Source organism: Cryptotermes secundus, unplaced genomic scaffold, assembly GCF_002891405.2.
Source record: "Cryptotermes secundus unplaced genomic scaffold, Csec_1.0 scaffold318, whole genome shotgun sequence".
Lineage (NCBI taxonomy): Eukaryota > Metazoa > Arthropoda > Insecta > Blattodea > Kalotermitidae > Cryptotermes > Cryptotermes secundus.
In genome coordinates, this window is record NW_019730108.1 from 4,877,128 (window position 1) to 4,889,661 (window position 12,534).

Consider the following 12,534-nt stretch of genomic DNA (forward strand, 5'->3'; position numbering starts at 1 on the left):
GTTAGAACTTAATTTCTGATTGTTTTTAGGTAATAATGCTTCAGAGAGTTAATTTAGTGAATTACTATGTCGGTGTACCTGGCTTGTTGCAAGATTTGTAACACTAAGTTTAGCTTTTTTTACTTTAGAAAATGGTTGTTTGATTCCGTATGCCTACATGGTTTGGACCAAATAGATACGCTTCGGTATATGATCTGACTACGCTTTCGTACGTATTCTAATATTTTTCCTTTCGAAAGTTCAAAAGTTAAACACTGGTCTCTTAATTTCAACAAAACCTTCGTAATATGGGAGTATGTTACTGTATTTCCGGTCTCTATAGTTTTACGTTACTTTTTTGTTACATTTCTCTCTCCCCTACCAGAAGTACATGTTCAGTAAACTCAATCATTTCGCTGCTAGGAATATCAGGTGACATATAACTACAAAGCTCCTAATTATATAACATGCTCTTCCTCTACACTGTCATGTTATTGTTACAAACAAATGATTTTTAATAAGGTATGTAGTTCTAGAATGACAGGCAAATTGGCTAGAATATGTAATTACTTTATTGGGAATATTATTCCCTTTAGCAAGGAGTTATATGAAAAAAACAGCCTGTTTTATGTGGGTACGAAACAAAGCCACTTTTCCTTGATGTCAGGACATAAATTACGAGTGTTTAAGACACGGTACTCAAGAAAATATTTGGACCTAATGGGGAATAAGTAAGTGAGCAAGGGAAATTATTACCTGAAAAAAGAACTTGGATATTTATACAGATCATATTTTATTGTTAAGGTGGTGAGTTACAGGAGGTAACGCCCACTTGGAAGATAGTAGAAGAGGTGGGAAGATTATATTCAGATGAATCTTATGGATGTAGGTGTGAGAATCGAAGTTTGATGGAACCGGTTTTATATTGTCCGTTGATGGGAATGTTGAAAATGGGCGTTCATGTAGTACATTACTATTTTACTAATTTATCTCCCTGTTTATTCCTGTTGCTCCCGCTTGAGCGTAGGGCACCTGTGAAATTCTTCGTTTCACTTCAGTTCCTTAATTCTTAAGGCTCCTTGGATGGGAGATCAACCCGTCGCAAGACCGCTAACTACACAGGACAACACAAACGCAGAATAAACGCAGACACTCATGCCTTGGGTGGGATTCGAACCCTCTATCCCAGTGTTCGAACAGTCGAAAACATTTCATGCCTTAGGCAGCCAGGTCACGGTGTTCGGCTATAATTTTTCTGATCTAACCACAATTTTCTGCTTTTTGTTATAAATCTTTACTCTTTGGGGCCTTTACTTGTGAAGTTACATAAATACGCATTGAACTTCGCTATCGCTCTCCGCCTGTCCGTCTATCTCTCAGCTGCACATAACTCTAGAACTGCTAAACTGATTTTCATGAACTTTTAAATTGGGGGGGTTCTGCTAAAATTTCCGGAGAACCTCCACTTTGCTTGAAAGCAGTAAATACTCCTACAATGGACAGTTTACGCGCTGGCCTATATGCGCTTCTTTGTTTATCTTCGACATAACTAATTAAATATACACCGAAATGAAAAATACTCTTATTTCAACCGGACATTTTAGCGAAACGTAAAATATATATTTTAGAGTCAATATATTTTCGCTTGTTTCCTAGGTAACGCGACAAGAAATTTTAAGTGGGTTTTGGATTTTGCGAATATGTTTATTCGACAATCACTTTTTACACTCACTAATACAGTTATTCGCACTTGTAACGTCTTCGGACGTTTCCTCTTCGCTGTTACACGTGTACCGCTAATGTTGGTGGAGTGTCTTGACTCTACGTTCTTCGAAGCTGCACTGACTCCTGCTCTAGTCGGATACGAACTGACTGGTCCCTTGTCGGATACGATCTTGCCGAAGTTGGACTGTTATATCCTGCACTCGGACTGAATAGGGAACACCTTGTCGAAGGGTTTATTTTCGCCCACTGCTATGCAAACGAATCTCTTGTTGCCGAGCGAATAAATTTTTATTGCCTTAAACAATTCGTCGCTTAGATATTGCTAGCCTCCTTGTAATGGTGGAAACCCAGTGTTAGGTTCTCGTGTTCTTGAAGTGGTTTCCTAGGTATCATGCTTTCTCATGGTCCGTTGCGCAGCAATGGATGTCCTATAGTCCGGCTTTCAAGCAGCACGTCACAACATTTTCCCGTACGTCTTACCGTTTCTGACACGTTTAAATGAAAGGGAGTGAACATCAGAGAATACCTTCGCTATGCATACATATTCGGAATTGTCCATCAAAAAATCAAGACTTTTCCGAACCCCGCGTGAGGATAGGCGTAGTTTCCAACTGTCGTTAATAATTTGATGAACCGTCATCCCCCATTTTGGGACCACGTGCATCTCCTTCTTGTGTATATTTAAGAATTTAGCCAAGCCTCATTCTAGAACTAAGGAACTGATGTTCCCGTGTTCTTATTTGACGTCCAGTGCCTCAGCTCTCGAATGTTTACCATGACAAAAGTTCAGGAGGTATTCTTCCCACATGATTATATCACTTCTATTTATATTCCTGTATATTATCCGCCGTTAATTGTGTTCCTAATTTCTTTGTTATGTTAGTACTTCTTACTTTATTCCCATTGTGATACTCGTACCTGACAGAAACCTCAGTTGCTATCCTTGTGTTCTCCTATTTTCTTCTGTCAGTACCCACGGTTCGCTACTACCCTCTAGGGAAGGTTTCGCAATGCCCTTATGCATTCTTAACTTTACCTTATTCCTCATAATATTCCCAAAATAATCGTAATATAGCCATTTAACTTATTTTATTTTTAACACTCGTTTTACACTTTGATATATTTCCCAACTATTTAAATGTGTTCATTTGGGCAATTATATTGTCCTCTGTAACTACTTAGCCCGTCTCAAATATTTCCTCTCAGTTACCAAAACTTTACTTTTATTAGTCGATATAGATTCAGTATTTGATTTAATTTTGTATATTTTTTTTTGTAAATTTGTCTTCTTTATGTGGCAGAAATATCCCACCACCTAAGTATAAATATTGTTGCATTAATATATTTATTATTACTGAGATTTAAACATTTTGTGGTGTTAATTTTAGTTTTCTTTTTTCTTTTTTTGTCTAGATCATACATTAGTGGGAAAGCTTTAAGCCTCATCGTTGTCCTCGATTTACTGCGGGTTGTTTCTATTATATTCTGATTATTAAAGACGGTGCTATTGCTTTCATGTAATGATTTAATAGAGTTCACCAGATGTGCTGGGAGAATGTAGCCAGTCAGTAGCCCCATACGCATGCGTGTATATTTAACTGGAATACAATTTAACGTGCTTTTACAACCATTCTTTTCTTAGAACTTAAATTTTTTTCTGCGGAAATAATTACAGAAACGGGAGTTAGCATGCCATATTTATTACTCTGTATGTACACTCCCCAATTTCTTCATGAGTGCATAGTGTGTTTCATACTTTCTGAGTCATTTCGCATATCGCGTTTCAATTTCCGCTGCTTGAAGACTACCCGTATTGCACCGCAAGGCATTCGGAATATCATCATCACCAAGAACTCTTCTTACTGAAACAATGAGTGTTTGCTCTGTTCATTGCAAGCACAACAACACAGAATAAATTTACCTACATTAAAGACTGATATATCACATGCTAGACTATTCTATTTATAGCATAACACAATAACATTGCTGTGGTTCACGTTTTACGTCTGACTGTACATGTAGAGCAAGTCTTGTGGAATGTGTCTCCTCTTTGCTATTAAGCTTTTTTATGCTCATCATCATGTTCATTTGGAGCAAAGTGCTAGGAACATTCATTTACTCCTCTTCTTCTTCTTTCCCTCCGCATCAGCAAGGAAGTTCAGTGGAGACTTGGCTGTACCACGCCATAAGCATCGCAAGCAGCAACAATTCCCCTGGCTCTATGTCTCTTCCTCAGGGTGACGCTAATAGACTTAAACTTTCCGTGGGCATAACATTGCTGCATTCCACAATGTACCTCCGCCAAGTAACCCAAGCAACGGAAACTGTTTCAAACAGCTCCAGCCAGAGGGAAAATCAATTGGAGGATCAAAACCAATAAAACAGGATGCTATGTAAAAAACATACGACGGTTGCTTTCCCATAACCCCTCCAGTGCTACTCGCGAGTTATCTCGCTTATGCACTAAACCTTGTCTCCAAGTTCAGCTTCTATTTAAGCACACAAATTAAAAGGCCCCCTTCTCCATTTTTGTGTTAACTTTAAATATCTGTGACGTTCTGACAACAAAAATGTCCTAACAGAACAAGATAAATAACAAATCCATGGAAAAGAGTATTTCTTGAGAAGCTGATATTGGCTATACTGGTCAATAAATTGAAAAATTTTATGGAATGCAAAGTTTTATATAGATTTTATTATTATTTAATTAATGGAATATTTACAATTACTCCCGATAATATGGAGTAATAAGTAAATTTTTTCTAGGCAGGTGTCTTGAGTAGAGAAGTCATCCACTAATGTCACTCTGATGGAGAATAAAATTTAAATTGTTAATTATACGACTTTATATTTTATTGTTATATAAATTTACAATAATGCAAATTCCTACCACTTGAGTATTATTGGGAATAAGCTAAAAAGTAGCACCTGTCATGTCTGAAATTTACAGTGATCCTATATGAGATATGCTTCAAACTTTGTTAGCCTTATTATCACGCTCTAAACCTGCATTTGATTTGGAATGCATAGCTGCAGTAGTCCATAATAGTAATGGGAATAAAATGAATACTCCACATAAACAGAAGAAAAGAACAAAATATGGCGAGTAGAGGGGAACTACATTCAAGCATAACGATCTGGTTGAATAGAGCTGTTTTAAAAATCAAAGAAATTCGATGGATCTTGGATTTACACTGCAAGAAATCATTATAAACATGGAATAATCTTCATTTTCTTTATTATCCAATCATTTTGAAATGCTTATAGTTGTCTAAACAGTGAAAATACATCGGGTCTCTTCATAGATGACTATTTGTCAACATACTCGCAGCCAAAAAGGGAACACACATCACACGACACGGTTTACACAGAATATAAGAAAAAGGACCCTCATATTGGAAGAACCACACGCAAGTTTTAACGAAGACACATAAGATGAATAATCAAAACAAGTTTTAGTGTGTGTAAATTTATTATAGTTGATGAATAAAGAAGTGTGCAGTCTACACAACACAATTCTGTAATTAAAACAAAGTAGACACACTCATATCAACATTTGTTTTTATTGACGCTACATGTCTACTGTGTTTTAAATACAGAATATTGTTGTGTAGACTGCATACTTATATATACATTTTATGTACCTTGTTTATAACACACAGCAGAATGCACACGATTAAGGTAATAACATATATTTCTGCACGGAAGTGTCAGTATGAAACCACACATTCGAGAGCATCGCTAAATTACGGTGGTAAAATCTGGATTTTAAGCCAAAGGAAATTAAACAAATTACAGATAATGAAAATGTATTTTTTGAGACCTGTACTGAATTTCATTACGTCAGACCGCCGAAGAAATTCGGATAGAGGAGTAAGATCCAAAATTACAAATATAGTTGAAGTGATACGGACAAACCAATGAGACTGCAAAGAATAGAAAGAGATGACCCCGTATAATTGGCATTCCGTTACCGAGCAAGGAGAGGGCGAGATTTAGGTTAACCAAAACGACGACAAACAGACCAGTTTGGAATTTGTGTTAAGAGACCTTCACGAATTAGCGACACAAATTCATTACGATGGACTAAAATATAAAGCAATTCATTTAAAAAAAAATTCTAATGCAAATACTTCTAAACTGAGATTTTCTCTTTTGTTCTAGCAGGGGTGCCCCATGACGTCGTCTGCGGAAAGGAAGCCTATATTGTGAAGGTAAGGATTTTCCAAACTACAACAAAAAAGGAGATGTGTAGTAATTTTTGTCTAATTCAGGAAATTCTGCCCCAGTCTATAATCGGAGGGATCTCTTCCCGAAGCCAGCTACTTCTCTGGATTCCTTTGGGAGAAACAACAAAAATATAAGCCTCGTTTGAATCAGCCTGTAGGCTAGGCGAATAGAACCTCTGTGGATTCCATGCAAATCGCACACGAAGTGAGAATTTGGAAGTCCACTCGTGCATCTGTGTGCCAGCACGTCTCATCTTCAAAACGACTTTAAGGGTCTGGATGAAATTTGGTGATGGGATGGTTTAATTTTGGTTCATGTCGATCTGTTATTATTCCTACCTTATTTATAGATAGCATTGAACCTTGTCAGTTCTGTCACTGAAGGGACATCCTTCACGTGACTGGTACCTGGCATAATATATTATCACGAATAAGGGGTTTGTATGTAAGACCGGGTTTGGATTGGATGATTGAACTTATTGACACACAACTCGGGACTACAGGTAATGACAGCGCTGCCGCTATTCTACACAATTTACACTTCACCGTTACACACGCACTAGGGTCCCAGTCTTCAGTAGCCGTGTCCTGGCAACAGTCTCACTGTAACTTCAAATCACACATGAGGTCTCCTTTCACAGCCTAATTTCTTTCTTCCTGTTATTCTGCACTGCCAACTTAATTCAATTTCTGTGCTCCCAACCTCATATCCCCGCAGGCTGGAGTCTCGAAATTCGTATTTACTTCTCTAAACTGAATTCTTCTGTATAACCACTTTGCACGAACCACGCAGGAAACACAGTCTTTCTATTGTTGGATCAGCGTGTTTACAGCGACGTTGCATATCAACGAAAATTACTCGATTGTTGCTTACGTATTCGTTGCCGCGGAAATGTGTTTCCGTCTATTCTGACTTCGCTATTCCGGCTTTCAGGCGTCATGTCACAATGTAAATGCTGTTACAACTACTATTTGAAACAGAGTTGTTCACATGCTGAAGAAGCTGGGAGTACCAGTTGAATAGAGTCGAGGTTGCCTTCTACTATTCGCTTCAGAGATCTTGGACTTCCCGTCTACCATATAGAAACACAAGTATTTAATTACATGTAGTAAAACATAAATTTACCTGTCGCTTTGTATGGTTGTGAAACATAATCCCCTCAACCTTAAATAAGCATATAAATAGAGGATATCTCAAAGAGGACCCAGGGAAGAGTATTTGTACCAGAAACAGAAAAGAGTAGGCTGTGGTGAATAATATTGTCACGTGATTGCATATGACTATAGAACGGGGTTGGATTGGAATTATGATTAATTGATTACTTACAGAACGTAACTAGAAATAATGACGGCAGTCTTACTGAGTTACACGCTCCGAAGATCACTGTAACTACTGGACACACAAAGTCTCTTCAGTTTTCCTTAGCCGTTGTTCGGTAGCGGCTTCCAATGGCGGATTTTCCTCTTACTCTGGCTTCCAGAACTCTCCAATCAACTTCTCTTCACTTCACTAACTCTCCTGCTTATAACATCTCGACAGAGACCGCACAGGAAACACCGTTCCTCTGTTGCTGTTTCCAATTGATGCCCGGCAAACATGCTTGTTCTTTTTGAAGTCATTACTCAGTAACGGCTGTTCTATAGCCGCTTCTTTCACCGTCGTTGCCTAGCAACGGGTCCAATTCCTCAATATAATGAGAAACTCCATAATTTGTACCTTCCCAAAATATTATTGGGACGATCAGATGAAGGACGATGGGATGGGCTAGAAATGTAGCATATACCGGACAAGTGAAATATGTGCATTAATTTAGTTGGGAACTACCTAAGCGTAGGTGGGAGGATAATATCAGGATGTTGTGCAATCCAGAGGGTGTGGCGTGGGTTCATGTTGCGGTGGATGGCATCCATTGCCAGACCCTGTTGAACGCTGTAGTTTAACCTTCTCATATTTATAAAATATTCACTTTTTGTCCTGTTTAACTTGTAAGTCAGAGTTCAAAATTTGCTTATTTCTTCCCTTAAAGTGAAGAATTCTGACTTTGGCGTATCGTGTCCCTACCATAAAGTTCTTTTCCTTAAGATGAAGTTGCTGTATTGACATTGAACCGTCCTGTAAATGCTGATCTCGCAACTGCAAACATAACTCGTTGTGGCAGTCAAGGAGCAATATCTAAACCGCTGGAACGTCAAAAACTCACAAGATAACGCCGAAACAGCAAGTTGATCTTCCGTCTAAGTGCCCATACTGCAGCGTTCCGTCCTCGGCCCTCGACATTTTAATGTGTACTTTACGATGTTAGTTTCGTTTCTGGCGTTTGATAAAAGACAGTGCTATAGCGTGTCACCTATGGCTGAGTAACCAGTTGAGACTGTCGCCATTTTGAGCATTCCTCCGAAACTTCGATATCCGCTTAAAATCCCATAAAGCCTTATTAAAACACCCTAAAACCCCCCTTAAAGACCCATAAAACCGGCATAACTATCTAAAACCCGCTTAACCCCCCCCTAAAACTAGCTTAAAACCCGGAAGACCAAAATATGAACAATCACCACTTCAGAGCTTTCAAACTTACAATATATTGACGTAATCACATCATTTATTTGATGTACTATGTCATGTATCTCAAGGGCGCAAAGAGAAATGTATGTTGTGTTAATCTTTGAAAGTTTTAAAGGTGTTTCCTTATCGCTATGCAATTTACTGCTCACCTGTTATAGGCCACTCGCTTTTGCAAGTACTTAAATAAAGAAATTGAATTGTATTATTGCGACTGTGGTGGTCATAGTGGAATGGGTATGTTGTCAGTGTGGGGAGACAAGGGATACATGCAGAATTTTTACGCGGAATGTGGCAAAGTTTCATAGAATTACGTTGAAAAATTGTTAATATAGCCTCTTATAGGTGGAACGATGTCATGATTAAATGGTATGTTGTTTAACGACGTTGTCAGCGTCAGGACTAAGTTGCGTCGATGAAGTAATGACAAATGACTGTGAAGAAGTTCGTGGAAACAGAATTGGCAAGGAAACCCGAAGTACTCGGAGAAGACCTGCTCTAGCGCCACTTATTTTCACTGGCTCTACAGCCCCCTCGGACCCTGGCCTCTGAATTTTAAGTTACATAATCATTTGTTACAGTCAGTAGGACCCCTTGAACGAGTAATCACCTCGTCGCAAGGCCTCTACCTAAACACAGGACAACACAAACACAGAATAAACGCATATACACACCAAACTTCCAAGCCTTATAAGGGATTCGAACCCACGATCCCGGTTTCCGAGCGGGCGAAGACAGTACATGCCTTAGATTGCTCGGCTATCGCGACCAGCCTAATGCCACTTAGTCCACTACAAATCCCGTATGGCCACACCTAAAATAGAACCCGGGCCGTCGCTATGAGAAGCCGACGACTAATCACCTGTGCTATGGTACGACCCCAGCTGGAACGGTTCAACGGAGATTGGTCACCACAAACTCTTTCCTTGATGTTCTTGTCTTTCCTTCCGTGTTGTGAATACCGAGCCTGTGACAGAAATGAGAAAATATTTTCTCATATAGTTCCTTTAGACTCGGAAAAGTACAAAATTTCGAAGTAAATAGCTCATAATCATTAGAGTCGCCATTTAATATTACGTTAATCGATTGAAGTCCTGATGCTATTATTCCATGTCTGCTATATTCATCGTCTACCGGTACGCCATGTTTATGATGAGCTCGACGTGCCTTACCAAAGCTTGTCTGGGTCTGATTTTCGCTTTTTGTTAGTTGCACATATTCTTTGTTTCTGTTCTCTAGAAATTGATTATAATTTCAGTCTGCTTTTACCGGTTCTCACGGTCTCTTCACTTGCGGATTTCTTATATTTTTCCTTCTACCCTGAAGATGGAGGCGATACGTTCCTCCGAAACGTCGGTTAACACCACATATACACGGTGCCAAATCCCAGAAGACTCCTTTCTTTATAGTCACCTCCGTGAAAGCCTCAAATCTTACGTCTTTTGTACAGTGNAAAAATCTGCTCCGTTATTTCGAGCCGGTCCTCTGGACAGCAGGTTTAAAGTTAAGTATTTAGTGGATGAAATTGCTGATTACAACTCAGAGGAAATGTCAGACAATCACGGATCGAAGTTTTAGACACGTGAGAAAGGTTTTGGTTCTGTGCGCATGCGCTGGAAGAAACCACGGAATCTTTCACGTAAATTACACATGGACGTAATTTCCCCGTCACAGTCACGAGTACACATAAAGTCCTCGTTAAGTGTATTCATGGCTTAATTTTTCTTCTTTCAGTAACGGAGGATTTTGGTGTAGATGTTATGTTATGTAATTATATTCGAGATTTATTCCGTTGGAATGTCGATTTGGTTCCTGGATAACCCGACATAGCATACCGCAATCTTCGCGGCCGAATGTCAAGTGAGTACCTTCAAATATATCATAACCGCCTCCTTCCAAGTGCATGGTTTGCACCTACATAAAGTCTTCTNTCACCGCCATGAAAGCCTCAAATCTTACACAGAATTTTATAATCAGAATAGCTTCTGGTAAAATGTCTGATTCAGAAATACTGTGTGTGAAACATCACTTTAAAATCATGTGCAATCACTGCTGTTGATTTTTAAAAAAGTAATAAATAGCAATAAACATCAATAAATATTAAGGGCATTTAAATAAAAGCATTCTGTTCTCAGTACTCAATGACAGTTAATACAAGTATTCTAAGCCATATCCCACACAAGTTTCTGAGCAAAATATATGGCTGCCCACNTTTGGTTCCTGGATAACCCGACATAGCATACCGCAATCTTCGCGGCCGAATGTCAAGTGAGTACCTTCAAATATATCATAACCGCCTCCTTCCAAGTGCATGGTTTGCACCTACATAAAGTCTTCTGATTTCATACTGCACTCATATAAATTAAACAGCTGAAATATTGTAGTTAATAATCTAAGAATTGTACTTTAATTTTTTCGGCAGGCACATATTTGTAGAAAAAATGCAAGGGCGTTTTCTTTTAATTAATGTATAAAATATTTAAGTATTAAGAATATAATTTGTGTATTTATTAAAATTCATAAAAACTTGAGGACCATCAAGGTGGATGAGGTGGGCAGGGCATGTAGCACGAATTGGGGAGAAGCGGAATGCATATAATATATTGGTGGGAAAGCCAGGAGGAAAGAGACCGCTGGGAAGACCAAAGCGTAGGTGGGTGGGCAATAATAAAACGAATCTTAGAGGTTTGGGATAGAATGGCATGGATTCGATTGATCTGGCTCAAGTTAGGGACCAGTGGAGGGCTCTTATGAATACGGTAATNCCTTATATTTATTTTGGTGAACAAATTTATTTATCAAGTCAGAAGGCATAGAAAAATTAGCGCATCCTTGCATGTCAAATACATGAAGCTGTTATTGTAAAAATTCTCCAGNGCTGGGAAGACCAAAGCGTAGGTGGGTGGGCAATAATAAAACGAATCTTAGAGGTTTGGGATAGAATGGCATGGATTCGATTGATCTGGCTCAAGTTAGGGACCAGTGGAGGGCTCTTATGAATACGGTAATGAATATTCGGGTTCCATAAAATGTCGGGAAATTTTTGAGTAGCTGCAGAATTGGCGGCTCCTGAAGAAGAGCTCAGCTCCATGAGTAAGTAAGTAAAGAAGTAATTCGTAAAAAAACTGCAAAGAATTATAGTAATAATGAATACTAAATGACGAAACTAACACACAAATAGTATAGGGCGTTCAAACCTCGCACAGTTTATTAGAACTTAGAACAGAAAGTATGAATGGTAGGAAAATGAAGCTACAGGAAATACAAGAACAACTCAAAACATTTTATTTGACACACCAATAAACCTCTACATGTGCACCATTGGTAGCACGAACAATATCCAATCTGTATTCAGTTTCTTGCCACGTTCTTTCCAACCTGTCCATTGGTACAGTAGCAATCGTGTCACGGATGCGGGCTCGTAAATCTGGGAGGTCATTCACTGGAGGCACGAACACACGGTCCTTCACGTAACCCCAGAGGAAGAAATCGAACGGAGTGAGGTCCGGTGAACGTGGTGGGCACCGAATTGCCCCCCCCCCACGACCAATCCAGCGATCTCGGAAGGTGGCATTGAGGGCCCTCCGAACATCCAGACCCCAATGTGGGGGGCTCCATCTTGTTGGATGATCATTTAGGCTACAGATCGGCTACCTGGGGACACAGGAACTATTCTAACATGTTAAGGTATATGTGGCCAGATACTGTAGCTTCACCGAAGAAAAACGGAAATAAAAATCTTATGAGTTTTTCTTTCATCTAGTCTTAATTATAATCCATAATTTGTCAGAATTTGTTCGCAATGATTAATTAAAATGTGGGAGATTTGAACGGAACAAATTGTATATTAAGATTAAAAATGCTAATATCCCAACTTTTCATAACAAATATAATAAACAAAAATATCGAACGAGCAATATTGCAGGAAAGAAATGGCAGAACATATCGGTCAGATGTCAAAACAAGGCAGATCATAATCTCTCACTGATGTTAGTAACATTTTACAAATATTGTTAAATATATATCAAGGTATGCCGTTTC

General features: G+C 38.8%; 1 long non-coding RNA gene across 1 annotated transcript in view; it reads left to right on the forward strand.

Annotated features, from left to right (window-relative positions):
* Window positions 1–5,922, forward strand: part of LOC111866084 — a 174,972-nt gene extending 169,050 nt beyond the window's left edge. Inside the window, exon 3 of the long non-coding RNA XR_002843091.2 lies at window positions 5,872–5,922. This is a non-coding gene — a long non-coding RNA (uncharacterized LOC111866084). The remainder of the gene's footprint in view (window positions 1–5,871) is intronic.
* The last annotated feature ends 6,612 nt before the right edge of the window (window positions 5,923–12,534 follow it).